We start from the raw sequence: 21,844 nt of genomic DNA, 5'->3' as shown, positions 1-21,844 counted from the left end.
ATTTTCTACACATAATGGTCATTGTTAAGTCTGGCCCAACACAGAATCCTGAACACAATGTAGATTTATCCTTAAGATTGGCTGCAAAAATACCATGGTCTCATAAAGTATTAATAGTGATATGTCCTTACCATTCCAATGTATGGGAGCTTCACTACAAACTTTATTTTATTTCTACTGAGATGCCTCAATTGTATGACTTTGAGGAGGAAATCGAATCCATAAACACAACACTATGCTGGCTCAGATTACTACAGACTGGATTGTAACTGACCAATCTTGCTTGTTTGGTGTTTTATTTGGCAATCTGTTACCTGGTACAGCTAAAGTCTCATCATAATGAATTCTGCCACAAGTCAAAAGCTTTTGTGGTCTTCACTTCCTAAAAATCATACTGTTAGCAAAAAGTCACCTATACATGAGTAACCAACCTCTTCCCTCTCCCAGATTATTACCTCAGAAATTGGCTAAAGCAATTAGCAGAGTTCTTTTGATGAGGCAAACTGTCCTGGCTCACTAGCTGAGAATTCACTGCTGGAGAGAATGAGTTTTTAAAAGTCTTTCACTAGACAAAATAAATTTTAAAATACAGATAAATTAGATGTGAAGAAACAAATCTGGATATGTGTTTACAATGAGTACCATTATATTGTATCTTCTTTAAATCACACTGTCTAAATTATAGTTTTGCATTACCTAAGCAGGGTTAGGAGTAAGTGGGAAGTAACACATCACTAATATGAGTGATGGTAAACTTCACTGTAATGATAATGCTATGAGCCAGATGCTATAACTTAGGGAATTTTTCATTATAGAAGTAGTTCTGGCCGGGCGCAGTGGTTCACGCCTGTAATCCCAGCACTTTGCGAGGCCGAGGCGGGTGGATCACAAGGTCAGGAGATCGAGATCATCCTGGCTAACACGGTGAAACCCTGTCTCTACTAAAAATACACACACACAAAAAAAATTAGCTGGGCGTGGTGGCGGGCGCCTGTAGTCCTAGCTACCCAGGAGGCTGAGGCAGGAGAATGGCGTGAACCCGAGAGGCGGAGCTTGCAGTGAGCCGAGATCGCGCCACTGCACTCCAGCCTGGGCCACACAGTGAGACTCTGTCTCAAGAAAAAAAAAAAAAAGTAATTCTGCTACTGTACTTAGGGTAGTACATTTGGACTCTGATTTTCGATTTCCTGCTAAGTCTAAACACTCAATCCCACATTCATAATGTTATAGACCAACAGTTATACACTTTATTAAACAAAAAAGAGCCAATTTAAATATAAATAGGATGGAAAATATAACTGGAACGTTGTGTTTTGCGCCTACCACCCTGAATCAGTAAGCAGACAGAAAAGTGGAAAAGCTTTATCTTCAGAAAGCAAGACAGAAAGAAAGCATGATCTCATTCAATTTTCCCTCACCCAAAACCAACAAAGTGACATGTTCTCTTCAGTTCTTCTTCAGTCCTAATCAGTTTGATAGCCTCCCTCTTTTTTTAAATACCTGAAAGTAAATTTCTGAGTGTTCTTTTAAATTAAGAAGTTTATCAGATGCTTTTTGTAATTTAAGATTTTATTTTGCAGAATCAACGACCAAAGCATGAGAATACACAAATGTTTTCATTTAAAAACTTTTGACTTACTATTAATGAATTATATCCCAAACTCCATTACCCTAAATTTCAACTATTTAGTAGCATATTCCATTTTGCTCTATGGGGAGATGAATTTGTTTGGGATAATAGAAAAGGTAAACCATACTTTCCTTAAGGCAAAACAATAGGTTTAGGAATCTTATTAACAGCCTTATAAATCTAATGGTTGGTCTTAAAAATTCCAGAAGTAAACCTTCAAAAATTTTTAAATTCAAAAACCTATTAGTGATTTAGAACTTGACAGTTACATACCTAAATCAAAATGTGTCATTACTTTGAAAAACTTCAATTTTGTCCATTAAAAAAGTCATTCATGTTATGGCTGAAAGGAAACTGCTGGCTGGGCATGGTGGTTCACACCTACAATACTAGGACTTTGGGAGGCTGAGGCAGGAGGATTGCTTGAGATCAGGAGTTTGAGACCAGCCTGGGCAACTTAGTGGGACCCTATCTCCACACAAAAAATTTAAAAAATAAAAAAAGAAACTGCTAATTAATATTCATTCAATAATTTCAAAATCATAAAAATACATATTTCTTCAGAAAATAAGAACTAGCGTTAGACTTTGTAAGGAACTAAATTGTTTTCCTTAACAGAATTACCATTTTTAACTTTATTAACATTACATATGCAATTTCAAAAGTCTAATTCATTAATTCAATTCCTCTCAAAATCCTAGAACAGTTTTTGTATAGACAAGCTTCTTCTAAAAATTAACATAGAAAGGAACAAGCCTTAGAACATCTAAAACTGCTGAAAAATAAGGTGAGTAGAGTCTAGGATGTTGACGCTGCAGTGAGCCGTGATTGTGCCACTGCACTCCAGCCTGGGCAACAGAGCAAGACCCTGTCTCAAAAAATGAAAGAAAATAGGTGAAAGACAGGAACAGACATTTCACTGAAGAGGGTAAACAGATGGAAAATAAGTGCATAAAAATGTTAAACATCATTAGCTATTATGAAACTGAAAATGAAACTATAATGAGCTATCACTCAGAATGGCTAAAATAAAAAACAGTGACACCACCAAAGGCTATCAAGGATGTGGAAAAACTGGATCACTCATACATTGCTGGTGGAAGCACAAAATGGTACAGTCACTCTGGGCAAACACTTTGGCAATTTCTTTTTTTTTTTTTTTTTTTTTTGAGACGGAGTCTCGCGCTGTGTCACCCAGGCTGGAGTGCAGTGGCGCGATCTCGGCTCACTGCAAGCTCCGCCTCCCAGGTTCACGCCATTCTCCTGCCTCAGCCTCCGAGTAGCTGGGACTACAGGCGCCCGCCACCACGCCCGGCTAGTTTTTTGTATTTTTAGTAGAGACGGGGTTTCACCATGTTAGCCAGGATGGTCTCGATCTCCTGACCTCGTGATCCACCCGCCTCGGCCTCCCAAAGTGCTGGGATTACAGGCTTGAGCCACCGCGCCCGGCCTGGCAATTTCTTATAAAATTAAACATGCAACTCTCATACAACTCAGCAATTGCACTCTTCTGGCATTAACCCCAGAGAAATGAAAACTGAAGTTCACACTAACACCTGTATACAAACACTTGCGAAAACTACAAAACTGGAAATGGCCCAGATATCCTTCAATAGGTGAATGGTTAAATAAACTTTGGTACATACACACCATGGAGTACTATTCAACAATGAAAAGGAACGAGGTATTGACATACACAACATCAACTTAGGTTGAATCTCTAGAAAATTATGCTCAGAGAAAAGTTAATCTCCAAAGGCTACATATTATATATCACTCCATTTATATATTATTTTTAAATGACAAAATTATAGACATGGAGAAGAGATTAGTGGTTTCCTGGGGTCAAAAATGGAGGTCAGGGGAGGAAGGAGGTGTGTGTTGTTATCAAAGGGCAATAAAAGGGATTCTACTGGTAATGAAACTCATTTGCATCTTGTCTGTATCAGTGTCGACACTGTGGTTTTGCTATTGTACTACGGTTTTTTAAGAGTTTACCACTGGAACAAACTGGGTAAAGGCACACAAGATCTCTATGTGCCATTTCTTACAAGTAGGTGTGAATCTACAATTATCTCAAAATAAAAAGTTAAATTAAAAAATCTAATTCAGAATTAAACACAGAATATAGTATAATTAAATTAATAGGGAAAATAAAGAACATTTACTTGTATTAATTCTATATCCTGCTTTAAACATTATTCCTGCTTTATCTTTTTTTTTTTTTTTTTTTTTGTGCAGTGGCACGATCTCTGCTGTCTGCAAGCTCTGCATCCCAGATTCATGCCATTCTCCTGCCTCAGCCTCCCGAGTAGCTGGGACTACAGGTGCCTGCCACCAAGCCCGGCTAATTTTTTGTATTTTTAGTAGAGACGGGGTTTCACCATGTTAGCCAGGATGGTCTCGATTTCCTGATCTCATGATCCACCCGCCTCAGCCTCCCAAAGTGCTGGGATTACAGGTGTGAACCACCGCGCCCGGCCTTATCTTTTCAAAACTTTTTTGACATAACTTCTGACACAATATTCTTAGCATATATAGTCAGTGCATGACTCCACTAGAGTGTTTGATCTGAGTGAAAGTTATTTTTTTCTGTTCAATACCAAAATAAAAAGGAGCTGTCATAAAGGAAAATTTCAGGGCTGAAACACATCAATGTGTGATGATTTAGGTATCTTTTATTAGAAATACTTTTTACTTGTTCAAGTGACACTTCTCCCAAATATTCACACGGATACTCCTTGATTTCCTTCATATCTTACCTGAAATATCTCCCTCTCAGTAACGCCTTGTGACCACATATTTTGAAATGGCAATACCCTTCTTCCCACTTCCTATTCCATTAGTCTTACTTTTTCTCCATAACACATTAGCATCTAATATATAAAATCATTGTTTATTTTCTGTCTCTCCCCTAGTAGGATGTAAGCTTCATACGGATGGTGATTTTTTTTCTGTTTCATTGACAGCTATAATCCCCAGTGCCTAGAATATTATCTGACATATAAAAGCTGCTCGGTAAGTACCTGAATAAGTGTAAGTACCTGAATAAGTGAATGAATAGATTAATGAAACAGACATTTTTTTCTAGGCAAGGAGTAATACAGAGAGGAAAGACTGACTCTGAGAATGATAAAATCCAGTTTAGAAGAAATCAGGAGTGGGCCGGGCATGGTGGTTTACTCCTGTAATCCCAACACTTTTAGAGGCCGAGGCGGGAGGATAACTTTAGGTCAGGAGTTCGAGACCAGCCTGGCCAACATGTCAAAACCCCATCTGTACAAAAAATACAAAAATTATCCAGACGTGGTGGCACACACCTGTAATCCCAGCTACTCGGGGGGCTGAGGCATGAGAACTGCTTGAGCCCGGGAGGCAGAGGTTGCAGTGAGCCAAGATCATGGAACTACTCTCCAGCCTGGGCAACAGAGCGAGATTCCGTCTCAATTAAAAAAATAATCAAGAGTGATAAACCCTACAGTGTATATTCAATATACTGGAATTAGAATTTTCAAAAACTTTTGTATATATTACATACAATATAGGAAACTCTTTACAATCAGTGTTTAGGACTGGAATTTTGTCAGCATATGACTACTTTGGGTTGAAGATGACCTAGAAAATTAGCTTACCACTGTAAAGCTATTGCTAATGCATTTCCACTAGCTAAGGAAGAGCTTGTCAGACTCAAAGCAAGTTGCTTTAGTTATAGGTGATATGAGTTTCAGAGAGTTCATGGTAACTTTATTGAGATAGCATTTGTCATTTTGTTAATCTCTGAAAGAAATTAAGTGTAGATACAAACTGATTCAGGGAAGAGGCACTGCTACTAAACAAAGTTGACCCTGGACGTGTAGTTTAAATATATAGTGAGAAGAATGATGGATCAGTTCCATTACTACAATCTGGGTCTCCAGTGATGGCGACCTGATCCTCCACCATTGTCCTGGACCACTCTAAGGTAAGGCAAGCCAAAATCCAACTTCAGTTGCCTCCTTTGCAAAAATCAGTAGGTGGATTAGACTCAGCTCTTCAAACGATGGCACGCTGTTTTATTTATGTTAGTGTGCCAGGCACATTGTTAATAATTAGCAAAGGCCTACTAAATATGTAAGAAGTTCTAAATGGGACTCCAGAAAGTTGCACCTTTTTTTTTGACTGAACTCCAGCCCACCTTTCTCAGCGAAGCCTAGCCTTTCCTAAAGGATCTGCAAGGTTCTGCCTGCCCATAAGAGTAAGGAGACTGGATCCAAAAATTTCTCTGTGAGTTGAATCCAGAAAATAATGACGGAGTAAAGTTCTATGAGGCATTAGCTATTTTGACCTGGTGAATCTGGGGTCAAGGGTGCTTAAAAGAATAATCTGAAATTGCAGGCAATTATTTTATTCGTTTTTCTGAGACAGGGTGTCTCTCACCCACGCTGAAGTACAGTGGCACGATCACCGGATCAAGCAACCCTCCCACCTCAGCCTTCCGAGTAGCTGTGACTATAGGCGCATGCCACCATGCCTGGCTAATTTTGTTTTATTTTTAGTAGAGATGAGGTCTCGCTGTGTTGCCCAGGCTAGTGTCAAACTCCTGAGCTCAAGCGATTCTCCTGCCTCGGCCTCCCAAAGTGCTGGGATTATAGGCATGAGCCATCATTTCTGGCCTGGTGATTCTTCTAATCATCTTTTTACATTCCTTCATTCTCATATTCACCCCAAAAGGTCAAAAGATAAAGACTCCCTCAAACTTACTGTCAAAATCCCTAAACGTAAAACACTAATGTCTTCTAAAAAATATCAAGTGTTAGAGGCTAATTTACTTATCATTATGGCCCTTTATGAGTTTTGAATTGTGTTCTATGTGGATATATTTCATACTTGAATAGTAAATTTAAAAGTAAATATATTAGCTGTGCTCAATAATGCTTTTGGGTTGATTGAAACCATTGCATTTCAAAGCATTTATCATGTACTTCTGCACTCCTTAATACTGTTTGCCTTTGCTCCTTAGTGTTCAAAAAATGTGATTAAGCAAAAATGTCTATTGTTTTTTGCTAAATGTCTATTATACAGTAAGTTTTAGAAAAGATGATTATACAGCATTTACAGGCTTTCTATTATTCCAGTATAAATACTCCTAAGGAAAATGTTATTGAGAACAAAAGTCGATGATAAGCCAATAAGCATCAGGAAACAAGAAAAAAATAGCTAAACTTAGATGGAAAAATCAGTACTGCTCAATCAAAGCAAGGATTTATATTAAGAGCACAGTAGTAATAAATGAAATGTTATCTTGTCAGCATCACCTCTAACTCATTAGCTGACTCATGGGTAGACACTTAATGTTTGCATGTCCCATTATTTATGATAGCCATAATATAGAAACAACCCCAAATGCCCATCGATGGACAAATGGATAAACAAAATATGGTATACAATGAAATATTATCCAGCCATAAAAAGGAATAGAGTACTGATACTTGCTACAAGGTGTGTGAACCTTGAAAATCTTATGCTAAGTGAAAGAAACTAGTCACAAAATACCACCTATTATATGACTCCATTTATATGTAATATCCAGAACAGGGAACTCAATGGAGACAGGAAATAGTTTAGTGGTTGCTTAGGGCTGCAGGAGTAGAGTGCTGTGGAAGGTGTTAGCTAAAGTGTATGGGGTTTCTTTCTGAGGTGATGAAAATGTTTGAAAATTAGTGATGGTTGCATGTATCTGTGAATATACTAAAATCTATAAAAATAGATGGTATGACATTATACTCAATAAAGCAGGCATAAAAGTCAAAATATTAATAGGTCCCAATTTCCTCTTTGACTCTACAGTTTAGCAGTTCTCACAATGAAAACTCTATCGATAACATTCACTCATAATCATTCACTGAAAATAGCTAAAACCTAAAGAAAAAAAAAACCTAAGAAAGCCATTTGTTTAGTCTTCTTATAGGCTCACATCATTATGTATTTTATGCAATGTAATTCATAAATCACTGATTTCCTGATTAGGTTTTCCCAATTCAATCGTTATCAGCAAGGAGCATTAATGGCCATGCATGTTTCACTCTTTCAAATATAAATATCAAGACCCGTTGTGTGCCAGGTGAACTGTGAAAGGAACTAGGAGAATGGGGTTTTTTCTCAGGGCTTATTTCCTTTCTCCCTAAAAGTACAGCTCTTTCCCATGGTACATGGCAGAAATTTATTGCTGCTCTTGAAGAAAACCATATACAGCAGTCATAGCACATTGCTTTGATCCTCTTCCACCAAATGAAACAGCTCTCAGATTTGAAATCCTACGTATTCCTGCTCAATTTAAATTCTGTGACAATGGGCCAGGCAAGGTGGCTCATGCCTCTAATACCAACACTTTGTGAGGTCAAGGTGGGCTGATTGCTTGAGGCCAGGAGTTCGAGACCAACCTGGTCAACACGGCGAAAACCCACCTCTACTAAAAAATACAAAAATTAGCTAAGCATGGTGGTATGCACCTGTGATCCCAGCTACTTAAGAGGCTGAGGTGGGAGAATTGCTTGAACCTGGGACGCCGAGGTTGCAGTGAGCCGAAATCATGTCACTGCACTCCAGTTTGGGCAACAGAGCGAGACTCCATCTCAAAAAACAAAACAAAAAAAGTCTGTCGCCAGAAGTTCAAGGCAGGAAATTAAGGTGTCGGCTATACCTGTAGTTGCTTGCTATTATCCACGAGTCAAATAAAACTTAACAGAATACTGTACTACAGAAAGTATAAGAGCTGCATGTGCAAGTAATGGTGAATAGATGTTTTTGGGGACTTCTGCATACATGAATATTTCCACAGCTGCAGAACCAACTACTGCAGAAGTACTTGCTGTGCGCAACATCTACAATTTAGTAAAGCTGGAAAGAATTTTATTTTTGTAAAAACTAAATGGGGTGTGGCTCATTTTCTTGCCAAAGGGCTATTTTATTCCAAGACACTGGTGTCTGCTGACCTTCATTTGTAGGCTGAGCAATGTTCTATTTAAGTAACATTAACTCATAGTGGGCTCTTTTTTGGTATGCAATAATTATTGCAAAGAAATAACAATGTTTAAATGAGATTTGTTCTTAGTTTAGATTTGATTATATTGGGTTATAAGTGAATGTCTTTGTTCACACAAGGCTTATATTTAGAAATTATTTTATGCTGAGAAAAAAGGCTGTATTTAAATTCATTTTCTTTTTCTTTTTTTTTTTCTTTCTTTTTTTTTTGAGACAGAGTCTCACTCTTGTCGCCCAGGCTGGAGTGCAATGGCGCAATCTCGGCTCACTGCAACCTCTGCCTCCTGGGTTCAAGCAATTCTCTCAGCTCAGCCTCCCAAACAGCTGGGATTACTTGCGCTTGCCACTGCACCCAGCTAATTTTTGTATTTTTAGTAGAGATGGGGTTTCACCATGTTGGCCAGGCTGGTCTCGAACTCCTGACCGCAGGTGATCCACCTGCCTTGCTCAGCCCCCACAAAGTGCTGGGATTACTGGCATGAGCCACTGCGCACGGCCTAAATTTATTTTCTACATTTATGAATATTTTTAGGTTTCATGAGAACCAAGATTACTTTTGTGTCTTTTTGTTCTACTAGACTGTAGGAGTATCTTATCCATCTTTGTAGCCCTAGCACCTAACAGTCTGCATTAAACTTATGGTAGTTGAATGAATGATGAAACCATTCCACAAATAGACTAATTAAGCAATTGTGCAGGTTAGTATTTTTGGTCAACTATTACTTCATCTGTAGTTTGTACCATCTTAATATATACTTAAGAACTTTAGGCACGTTTAAAAGTTTCCTTGAGTTTTACATCTATTTACCAATGGTCTATAAGCTTTCTTTTATACAACACTTACAGTTTCAAGATACTTATTAACCTTCCCTTCATCTTTACACAAATCTCTGGTTAGAGAATTTTTCCCCTTCTGCTAGCACCTACTAGATATATTCTAGTTTGCTTTTTAAAATTTATTTTCCATTTTTATTCTTTTTAAAATAGAGACAAGGTCTTAATATCTTACCCAGGTTGGTTCTGAACTCCTGGGCTCAAGCAATCCTCCTGCCTCAGCCTCCCAAAGTGCTGAAATTACAGGTGTGAGCCACCATGCCCAGTCTCTAGTTTGCTTTTTATCTGAGTGTCAACTAAAGCTGTAACACCTTGTTTGAGGATAAAATACTGAATGCATGGGTTGGCTTATATTTTTAAACATCTAAATCTATCAATATTACTTTTCTGTTAGTTACACTTAATGATAATTTGGCTCTATTTGCTTTTTAATTACCACAGGACAAAATATAAAATTGTAATTATTCATACCCACTTGTAAAAATGATTCAACTGTAGCTTTACAATGGAGACCCACAAACTGCTCAAAATATTTTCTCGATGTGTCAATAGCCTTCATCATTTCCTGGTTTTGCTTTTGAAAATTTCCGCTAGCCGGGCGCGGTGGCTCAAGCCTGTAATCCCAGCACTTTGGGAGGCCGAGGCGGGCGGATCACAAGGTCAGGAGATCGAGACCACAGTGAAACCCCGTCTCTACTAAAAATACAAAAAATTAGCCGGGCGCAGTGGCGGGCGCCTGTAGTCCCAGCTACTCAGGAGGCTGAGGCAGGAGAATGGCGGGAACCCGGGAGGCGGAGCTTGCAGTGAGCCGAGATCGCGCCACTGCACTCCAGCCTGGGCAACAGCGTGAGACTCCGTCTCAAAAAAAAAAAAAAAAAAAAAAAAAAAAAAAAAAAAAAAAAAGAAAATTTCCGCTAGATAAAATAATGGGCATCATAAATATGTTTTAGATTCACCCATTTTTAAAGGCTATGTGTCATCATGAAAACATATTGGTTTACTTTATAACCCTCTGCCATCCTCAGCATTTTACGTTTTCAATAATATATTTTCTCTTTGCCCCTACTTTTTTCTTCCTCCTCTACAAGTCAGGTATCAACACTACCTATTACCTTTCATTCTGATTTAAGCTATATTCATTAGTGGCCTTGAGTTTATAATGGTGTCTGTAATTTACTGAGCCATGTTTCCAATTTTCCTTTGAAGGTGAGTTCTTTTCCTCTATTCCTTCCTTCCTTCCTTCCTTCCTTCCTTCCTTCCTTCTTTCCTTCCTTTTCTTTTCCTTTTTCTTTTTCTTCTTCTTTTTTTTTTTTCCCAGAGTCTTGCTCTGTCACCAGGCTGCAGTGAAGTGGCACGATCTTGGCTCACTGCAGCTTCTACCTTCCAGGCTGGAGGGATTCTTGTGCCTCAGCCTCCCAAGTAGCTGGGAACATAGGCATGGGCCACCACACCTGGCTAATTTTTGTATATTTAGTAGAGACAGGGTTTTGCTATGTTGGCCAGGCTGGTTTCGAACTCCTGAGCTGACGTGATTTGCCCGTCTTGGCCTCCCAAAGTGTTGGGATTACAGGACTGAGCCACTGTGCCCGGCCTTGGCTAGTTCGCCACATATCCTCACAAAAGAATAAATTAAATGGCTGGGTGCGGTGGCTCACGCCTGTAATCCCAACACTTTGGGAGACCAAGGTGGGTGATCACGAGGTCAGGAGATTGAGACAATCCTGGCTAACATGGTGAAACCCTGTCTCTACTAAAAATACAAAAAATTAGCAGGGCGTGGTGGTGGGCACCTGTAGTCCCAGCTACTCGGGAGGCTGAGGCAGGAGAATCGTGTGAACCTGGGAGTCGGAGGTTGCAATGAGCTGAGATCACGCCACTGCACTCCAGACTGGACAACAGAGTGAGACTCCCTTTCAAAAAAGAAAGAATAAATTAAATGATAAACAGGTTTCTGAGCTAAGTGAAGAAGCTTCTTCAACCTGAAACATGGTTAGAATCCTTCACATTCACAATGAAAAACAATAAAAAGGAGTGTTTTTCTTTTTTTGGGGGGGGGGACGGAGTCTGGCTCTGTCGCCCCGGCTGGAGTGCAGTGGCCGGATCTCAGCTCACTGCAAGCTCCGCCTCCCGGGTTTACACCATTCTCCTGCCTCAGCCTCCCGAGTAGCTGGGACTACAGGCGCCCGCCACCTCGCCCGGCTAGTTTTTTGCATTTTTTAGTAGAGACGGGGTTTCACCGTGTTAGCCAGGATGGTCTCGATCTCCTGACCTCGTGATCCGCCCATCTCGGCCTCCCAAAGTGCTGGGATTACAGGCTTGAGCCACCGCGCCCGGCCAAAAGGAGTGTTTTTCTAACACCATTAAAGAAAACACAAAAACCCCCATTAATTTCTAAAATCTTGCCAGACTGGGCAACATGGGGAAATCCCATCTCTACTAAAAAACAAACTACAAAAATAGGTTAACCAGGCATGGTAGTACATGCCTGTAATTCCAGCTACTCGGGAGGCTGAGGCACAAGGATCGCTTGAACCCCGGTAAGTGAAGGTTGCAGTGAGCTGAGATCGCACAGTTGCACTCCAACCTGGGCGACAAAGCAAGACTCTGTCAAAAAAAAAAAAAAAAAAAAAAAAGGGAAGGTGCTCAAATTAGAGAAAAAGAGGTAGATATAGATACCTGACAAAAATCATCTAAGGCAACATTAATCAACCTGTAATTGAAAATACTTATGGAGCACCTAATATATGCTAGTTGCTTTATAAGTGTTCTCATATAATTATAAGAACAAAGTCAAAAGTGAGTGGATTATCTTCATTTTCTACATGGGGAAATTGAGGTTCAAAAGAGTTAAGAAATCTCCTCAATGCCACAGAGATATAAAATGGGAGAGCTGGCCCGGGTGTGGTGGCTCATGCCTATAATCTCAGCACTTTGGGAGGCCGAGGCAGGTGGATCACGAGGTCAGGAGTTCAAGACCAGCCTGGCCAAGATGGTGAAACCTCATCTCTACTAAAAATACAAAAATTAGCCGGGCGTGGTTGCAGGAGCCTGTAATCCCAGCTACTCATGAGGCTGAGGCAAAAGAATTGCTTGAACCTGGGGGATGGAGGTTGCAGTGAGCCGTGATAGTGCTACTGCACTCCACCCAGGGCGACAGAGTGAGGCTCTGTCTCAAAATAAATAAATAAATAAATAATAAAATGCGAGAGCTATTGGAACCCATACTTTATGCTAAAATCCATTCTGACTATGCAACATAGCATGTACATGATCCCCCTGAAAAGAAAAGAAAGGTAGTGAGAAAGTGTTGTTAGGTCAGAGGAACATTCCAAGTCACTTCTGGGTCATAATGGAATTACCAGACCAACAAAGTCCTTGGTGAGTGAGGCTAGTGAACTGGAGGAAAGAGAAAAACACCAGGGAAGGGTCTGTGAAATGGCAAGGGTTAAGTTTCAGGAGGGATATGTAATGGACAATGAGCCATTTAAATACACAAAATATTTGTGAATTCAAGTGCTTGTAATGTAAGGAATCTCTATATACTGAAAACAGGCACAAATTAAGTGTCGACATCAGAATTTTTACTACTATTGGACCTATGTTTAGTTATATTATTTAAGCAACCTGAATGAAATGTAAAACTCTTAGTTTAACTGTAGTTTATTGAGTAATATCAAAGTACCTGAAGAAACTAATAGCCTGAGATAAAAGGGCATATCAGCAAATAGTCATTTAGCCAACAACAGGATTAAATGTTTCTTTAGGATACTGAATGCTCATGGGCACAAATAAGCTTTGTATACTTGAACTGAGTTTTATAATAATATGAAACATAAAGGCTTCTTAAAAACAAACATGTCTCCCTTCCCCCATTAACAGTTCCGTTTCAAAAAACAGAACTTCCTATGATTGTACACGGCACAGGATTCTACCTCATCCTGCTTTGCACCTGCTAACTAGATCAGAGAAAACAAAAATACTTCCAAGACATATACTTTACCTAAACAAGTTCCAGTTTAGGGTCACATATAATACAATACACTATATAAAGAATGGCCTTTTCTTTTCTTTCTTTTTTGAAACAGAGTCTTGCTCTGTTGTCCAGGCTGGAGTGCAGTAGTGCAATCTTGGCTCACTGCAACCTCCACCTCCTGGGTTCAAGTGATTCTCCTGCCTCAGCCTCCCGAGTAGCTGGGATTACAGGCATGCGCCACCATGCTCAGCTAATTCTTTTGTATTTTTAGTACAAACGGAGTTTTGCCATATTGGCCAGGCTGGTCTCGAACTCCTGACCTCAAGTGATCTGCCTGCCTTGGCCTCCCAAAGTGTTGGGATTACAGAACTGAGCCACCACACCCAGCCTTCTTTTTTTAAATGCCACTGAAATCAAGGCTATCTTTTTGTTTAAGCCAATATTTAAATTTCAGAGACTATCAAAGGAATTCATCTTTAAAACAATCTTGGTGACTTCTCTTCTAAGAAATAATGACAGAGTGCAAAATCATGTTCGATCAAGAATGCTTACTGAAGCATTATTTATAAGATATGGAAACAAATGTCCAACAACTTGGAATTAGTGAAATAAATTATGAAATAGTCATTATATAAAATATAGTGCAGTGATTTTAAACATTTTTTTTTGATTTTAACCATTTTTTAAAATATTTGATCACTTGGAAACATGTTTATAATGTAATAAATGAAAAGAATGGGATAGTGTTATTCCAATTTTTAAAGATGTCTCTTTCTACACATAAAATAAACATAAAAATATGAGCATTTTAAATTATACTTACCTTGAATTTTTCTAATCCAAAGCAAAGTAATTGAAAACATCTTTAAAGTACACACTACGTAAGACACTTTCCCAGTAGATTAATTCATACGTATTGAATATTATAGCAATAGGATGTGCCCTAGGGACAATTTCGTATCATTTTCACCTCTGAGCAAATTCTTTGCACCCTATAATGGTAATTCTTCCTGATGTGAAACACAAGCCCCAAAATGTTAAAATGAACAATAAGAAATGGCAAAAATGGGAACATTCAAGCAAGTTAAGAAATACAGGAAAAAAGCTTGAAAATTACATTCATCTATGAATGAAAGCATTATTTTCAGTGTCAACAGCAGAATATCAATCTGAGTGCAACACCATGTAATTAGAGCTTATAATGCGGAACACAATAATATGAATATTCAAAACTATTATATGACCCTAACAAATTTTATTTTACAGAAAGTAAAAACTTTATATTATATTTATATATCACATAAAACTTTATATAATATACATATGCACACATAAGTGTATATATACTCGTGTGTGTATGAATATCACAGCTTAAGGGAATCAGACTTGCATTTTCAATGAACTGGACAGAGTATGAATGGGCGACAGAGTGAAAATCTGACTCAAAAAACAAAAACAGGAAGAAAAGAAAAGAAAATCCAAGTTAATAGCTTTGAGGGTGTTAATTTTTCAACTTAACTTCCCGCATTTTCTGGTTTCTTTTTTTTTTTTTTTCTTTTGAGACGGGGTCTCACTCGGTCACCCAGGCTTGGAGTGCAATGGCGCGATTTCCGCTCACTGCAACCTCTGCCTCCCAGGGTCAAGCAATCCTCCCACCTCAGCCTCTCGGGTAGCTGGGACTACAAGCCCATTCCACCGTGCTTGGCTAATTTTTTGTATTTTAGTAGACGGGGTTTCACCACTTTGGCTAGGCTGGTCTCCTGGCCTGAAGTGATCCACCCACCTCGGCCTCCCAAACTGTTGGGATGACAGCTGTGAGCCACCGTGCCAGGCCATTTTCTGTGTTATTCATGGCATGCTACTTAAATGTATAGATTCTCTCTTCCACTATGCAGTTTCCCATACCTGCATGTTGTCCTCCTTTTGACTGCAATTATGAGGAGGAAAAATTTGATTTTTTATGAGGTTTTTTTACATGAAACCTCCCATTTTGGGCAATCACAAAACTAAAAATGAGGTATGGTAAGCCAATGGACTCTGTAACAATTACCATTGAAGACCAAAATTCTACTCAGTAGTTAGTTAAAAAGGGGAAAAACACCACCCAATTAATGGCTTTAACGGGCCATTTTGCACAATATTTGAGGTAAGAAATAGAAGAAAGTATCACATGGGCTGAGCGCGGTAGCTCATGCCTGTAATCCCAGCACTTTGGGAGGCCAAGGCGGACAGATCACAAGGTCAGGATTTCTAGACCAGCCTGACCAACATAGTGAAAGCTTGTTTCTACTAAAAATACGAAAGTTAGCCGGGTGTGGTGGTACGCGCCTGTAATCCCAGGTACTCAGGAGACTGAGGCACGAGAATCACTTGAACCCGGGAGGCAGAGGCTGCAGTAAGCCGAGATCACGCCATTGCATTCCAGCCTGGGCAACAGAGCGAGACTCCATCTCAAAAAAAGAAGAAGAAGAAGAAGAAGAAGAAGAAGAAGAAGAAGAAGAAGAAGAAGAAGAAGAAGAAGAAGAAGAAAGTATCACATGTACGTTTTTATTCTGTTGTTATCAACCTATTCTCTTATTTTTCATTATAATATGTCTGGCTTTATTTTTCCTTTGCTTGTAAAAATTGGATGGCTGGAGAACTTTTACAGACAAAGAAAAATGTGGCAAGACTTACGCGATGAGAACCCTGCCATTTCTATAAACTCTTGTTAAAGCTTTAGTGTTTCTATGATATACTGCTGCAGTACTTTGAATTTATATAGCACCTGTCTACTTAAAAGCCAAAGCTTCACGTTTCTCACTTATCCTTTCACCATGCCTGTGAAATACGTAGATTGAAATCACATGGCTTAAAAATAAAGTGAAACCCAGATATGACCACAGAAAATTTCAATGATTTACTTAAGATAATCTATCTGTCCAGACTGCAAAGGACTAAAAGACCCTAAATTCTATGCTCAATGCTTTTCCAATAAACAACACCACCACCCTTATTATCAAATACATTTCTAAACTTTTAAGAAAATGTAAGGTTTCTCATATTATAAAATCAGTAGGCTTAATGCACCAAAAATCGCTGTCAAGGAATTATATAAATGGCACCTCTTTATTTTAAAGAACTAACATTAGTCATGGAATAACCCACTGATGATCAGTTTCCTGAATAGTCATCAATTTGCCAACAAAGTATTTAGCTTGGATCAATGCAATTGCGTCAAAGTTTGAAAAGTCAACTGATAACTGAAATAAGCCAGATTATGAATATTTGAAAAAATAAAACCCAGCAAACCAAAAAGCTTGAGCAATCCTCTCTTTTTATAAACAAAAGCATGCATGGTGTCTGGCACATGTATGTACTCAATTAGTTATCAATATAATAATTCTAAATGACTTTCTGAAGGTCAAATTATGAGTCAATGGCAGAGCCCTATCTAGAATCTAGTTCCTCTGAGGGCAAGTTCAATGAAATTAGTATTTTCATTTTCATATACTAACAATGCTTCTTCATCCCTAAAACAGTTTATACTTACTAATATTTATCTTTCAAGTGTCAAGACTAAGGCAAAATTTGGTATTATTACATTTATCATGAATCTTTTGAAATTGTCTCACCTCCATAACTAAAATAAATTGGCCCAAGTATGATCAGATCTTCTCCTAAGACTGACATTTCACGATTAGACTGTTTCCATAACTTTAACCAAAGCACTCTCATAACTAAAATCAGCTAGTCATGACCACTGGTATATAAAAGAGCTTCCAACATTGTAATGTATCAAAAAAGCTTTGAAACCTCCAACACACTGAATATACATTGTGTGGTATATCACTGTCTAGAATAATACAGACTCAAAACATGATCCAGCTGACTTCTTCTAAATGAGTTGTATTATTTTCACAGATCAAAAATTTTGCCTTCTGGATCACTCTTCACCAAAAGAAAAATTGTCATATGACCAAAGACAACATAATTCTAAAAACAGATACCCCATGTTGTCATGTATCAAGAGATATTCATTTTCAAATTTTATTTTATACCAGCTACTTTCGGAATCTGTACCAAACAGCAAAAAAGAAACAGTTCGGCTTATACATTCCACATAGATTATGCTAGACCAAACACAATAGCAAAGTCATGAATTTATCATATGTGCTAAGAACACTGTCAGTACATTTCATGAAAATCCAAGTAGAAATAATGCCTAAAACATAATATGGGATAATGGCAAATGGACTTTCTTCTTGTACCCTCTCAGTGTCACCAAAAAGAACCACTTTGGTGCTCAAGCACCATGGCCAAGCTGCCCTTTTCTTTTCAGTAACAGGTTTCTGTTCGCCTGGGAGAAAAATCTCAGTGGGTTTCTGGTAGTGCCCTGGATACTGACATTCTGCCAGTATAAATAGTCACAGTCAAAGTCTAATGTGCGTGTAATCACTTGTAGAAGAGGCTTAATTTCACCCAAATTATTACTCACTAGTTACAATTAATCCTTCTACCCAAAATGCCATAAGCCTAGTCATTTTTATCAATTGAATCTAAATGGTTACATCAGACTAGAGACTTTGGACTTCAATGTTGATCGTCTGTATTAAGTCAAGGCAAAGCGTCATTTACTTATTAATAGCTCCCCACCTCAGGTAAAGTAAGGGGTTGCTATCTGCTGGATCTAGCAGTAAAAATTAAGAATTTTACTCCCAGCCCCCTAATTTTAATAAAAATTTGGGCTCATTAGATCATACCACCAAAAAAGGAAGTCAGCAATATTGGGGGTGGTGTTCAATGAGTAGGCATCCCAAGACAATGAAAAGCTGTGGAATACAGCCTAGCAATGATTCTGTTTGGACATGATTTCAAAATACTTAAAAAAGAACTTATCCTCCTACCACTTTAACCTAGTTGAGTGGTAATAACTAGCTTTTTTTGAGGTTAAACATTTATTATTTCAATCTAAAATTATATTATCACCTCACTTCCACTAGAGGGGTCTATCTACCAGTGTAGTTAACTCTAGTAACTCAGGTGCACCTTAAATCCATTTCCAGCTAATCTGTGCCACAAAGCTAGCCTTGGGATCAGAACTATGTGCTTTAAGGTTGTTCTAGTTTTCGGGCTCAGAAACGGATGAACAGCAAGAAAATGGAGTGCTGCAGTCATTCAGAGGCTGCTGCAGGAGACAAAGGGTTTTTGGCAAAAGAATACAAAGTCAGAATCTCTTAAATATCTTCTGCCCTGGTTGTTTCCAAGGCTGAATACGCATCAACCAGGTCCGTCCGTCCGTCCTTCCTTCCTTCCTTCCTTCCTTCCTTCCTTCCTTCCTTCCTTCCTTCCTTCCTTCCTTCCTCCCTCCCTTCCTCTCTCTCTTTCTTTCTTTTTTCTTTCCAGATAAGCAAAGCTTTTAAACTCCTGACCTCAGAGGCTCCTCTTCTATACTCTGTAATATATAATCTGAATAGCCAAATTGCCACGTTTTCCCAGCAGCAACCTTAACTTGGGTCACTTGGGCGGGTGTAGGTCAATATGGGAAAGTCGTTTCAGTGTCCTCTCATTATTCTACCAAACCACTGACAGGCAAAAACCCAACCAACTCGATGTATCAAATTTACTGTCCACTGTTTTTGTGCATGATTTCTAATCTAATTAATTCAAAACCACAAATAACTGGTTAATTTTAGTCAAGAGGTTATCTACCACCTTTAAGTAGATGTCTAAAATAGGGAACAGTCTAATTAAAATATAGGCCAGACCAAGGAAGATGAACAGAGCCTTACTTTTTAACACCATCTTGTGGGATATAGCTTCAAATCTAGCATTCAGGGACAAAATGGGGCATGAGTAAAAGGATGACTTCCCTAGAAAATAATTAGTAAGATGTCTTTTAAATTTAGAAAAACCATGAGATTGAAGAACAGAGGAGATATATGTCCCAACTCACATATATTTCAATCCCTTATTTTAAAAACAGCTCCTGTTTTTGTTTTGGATAAAAGCTGAGCACCAAATTCCCTTTCTGGTCCCTCATCCAAAATCCTAGTAGAATTCCTTGATTAGAAGCTAGTTCACACTTCTCCCCACCTTTTTTTTCAAACGCAGAGGTGGTTTTTGGAATATGGGCCTCAACCATCACATTCCAGCTTTAAAGTAAAAAGACGTCATGTGACCATCACATCAGAAACTTGGGGCACGTGATTCCAATTGGTATGTGTGGGGCTCCAGCCACTTAGCTGGAATTCACCATAAACTGCATCTCGAGGATCAAGTTTAGGCTCCCCAGTCCATTGTGACATCCAGCAAAGTGGAGTAAGTGCTTGCTCTTCAACAGTTTTTACTTTTCCCTACATTTTCTACCTACTGTTAGCCAGGCTCCCTTCCCTCCTCCCCATCCCTCTTAACAGGCCGGGCGCCCCCAGCATCCCGTCTGTCTGATGCTAAATGGTGAGGCTCTCCAACCCACTTAGTTCCAAGCTCAACCTTTTGCAAAAGCTCAACCTTCTGCACCAATGGGGATATCGTGCTGCTCAGGTGAAAGGCAAGGAGCATCGCATAAAGCTAGAGTCAGATGCCATTAACCCCCACTCCACCTCCCGGGCTGGGATCATCTTACGTCCCGGAGCCCGGCGGTCGGAACCGCCAGCACACTGGAGTAGCGACGGCGGCAGCAACTTTGGGACTGGCGAGAAGCCAGGGCGGGGGTGGTCGGCGTCCCCGGGCTTCTCATTAGAGCGCTTAAGTACTGCGGGTGGAGAAAAGTAAACACAGGCAAGTGCAGCTGTGCGGGGAAAGGCGGGGGAGGGGGCATATTACCTCCCTCCCGTCGCCCGTTCGGCTCTCCCTCTCCAAGAGTCGGAGAGGTCCGGGACTGCCGCCGCCCCGACCGCGCGCCTGGGGCCGCAGAGCCAAAGGAGCTGAAAAAAGGACAGGGGATGTGGGGACAGGGGAGAGCGGAAAGGTACTGCCCTACTGGCCCAGAGATGTTCTCCTACTGAAAGGAAAAAAAAGTGCTTACTCATAGGGAGAGGAGGTGCGATCGCGACGCCCTCACTAAGGACGAGGGAAGCAAGCAGAAGGCAGGCAACCCAAACCTCGTTCCTTCCTTCAGCCACGGCCCCCCCTCTCCAGAGCCCCAGGGTCAGCTTAAGCCAGCCAGGTCACCCGAGGCTGGCCTGTGGGGGCTGGAGGAGTAGCAGGCTGCTGGCTCCGGGATTTCCTGAGTCCGGGCGGGAGGGGAGGGGGGATGGCAGTAGCTGGAGAAGGACGACAGAGGGAAGTTGTGCGCTGCTTTTCCACTTCGGGGCCGCAACCGCGGAGGGGAATCAGGGCAAGGGTTGGCGTCTAGCACTCCAGCCCAAGACTGGCAACAAGTTAAGAGTAACTAGTAAGAAAGCACCACTTAATACAGTGAAGAGCAGAAAACGTGTTTGCGGCGAGTGCTGGTAGGGAAACTCCCCGTCACTCCCACACCCATTTTGGTTGCGACCGATCGCCCAGGCACCCGAGGGCTCCGGCTGAAATTTCTCCGACCTCCCTCTCCCCCAACCCCCGCCCCGCAGTGCGAGGCACGTTCCTGCTGAGCTTAATCGAGATGCTCTCCCCAGGACCACTCCTGCCCACGCCCCGGAAACCCGCTCCCCTAGTGCCCGCCGGCGCCTACAAAGCACTTACGTAAAGTCGCAGAGTCCTGGGTCTGGCCGGACTGCCTCCGACCAACGCACTCAGACAACTTCTGCACCTCGGAATCTTTGCGGCTCTGGTTCTAAAGCCAGCGCTCCCTCCCCTCCTGCCAGCCCCCTCCGCCCCTCGGCCGCCGCCATTGGCTCGGGTGGTGCTAGCAGTCGGCCTGGGAACCAGGAAGGGGATTGGGCCACGAGCCTGTCACATCAACTGGGTGGGGATCCAGGAAAATAGGCACGGGGATGGGCACCCAGGAGGGATAGGGACTGCAACTCTGCAGCAGGGAGAGGAGAATGGTCCCCAGCGCCTGAGTCTCCCCTTCCTACTTGGGCTAAGAAGAAGTTAGAAGTCCAACGTGCCTGGCTCGGAGTACGTATTCACAAAATCTTATGGGATTAATAAAAATATGAAAAAGTTGGGAACGAGAATTTGAATGCCACCTATATAAGTCTATGGGGGAGGGGTACAGTTTCTCCCAGAATCGTGAGAAGAATAACGGCATGTTGGGGAACATTCCTAATTACATCTACAACAATCAGTCCAGGTGTCAAAGGGCACAGAGGGAAACATCAGCAATCATTCCTTTCCTTAAGAAGTCAAAGGAGAAGAATATGGGCAGGGCAGGGCTCAAGCCTTTGGCCTCATGCTAAGTAAATTGTTAGCCCACATCACCTGTCTGGTATGTTTGTCCATGTGGAGAGGGGTGAGAGGAGGTG

General features: G+C 40.5%; 1 protein-coding gene across 3 annotated transcripts in view; it reads right to left on the bottom strand.

The window, feature by feature from the left end:
- Positions 1-21,206, bottom strand: part of PLS3 (plastin 3) — an 87,865-nt gene extending 66,659 nt beyond the window's left edge. The window contains exon 1 of one of the 3 annotated variants that reach the window (XM_077987875.1): positions 21,120-21,206. The gene's annotated coding sequence lies outside the window, so the exon portion shown is untranslated. Of the gene's footprint in view, positions 1-20,463; positions 20,763-21,119 lie in introns of those variants that run through there. The other 2 variants (NM_001266221.1, XM_077987877.1) reach the window with 2 other exon arrangements.
- Positions 21,207-21,844: the final 638 nt, after the last annotated feature.

Source organism: Macaca mulatta, chromosome X, assembly GCF_049350105.2.
Source record: "Macaca mulatta isolate MMU2019108-1 chromosome X, T2T-MMU8v2.0, whole genome shotgun sequence".
NCBI lineage: Eukaryota > Metazoa > Chordata > Mammalia > Primates > Cercopithecidae > Macaca > Macaca mulatta.
This window is presented reverse-complemented; position numbering and strand designations above follow the sequence as displayed.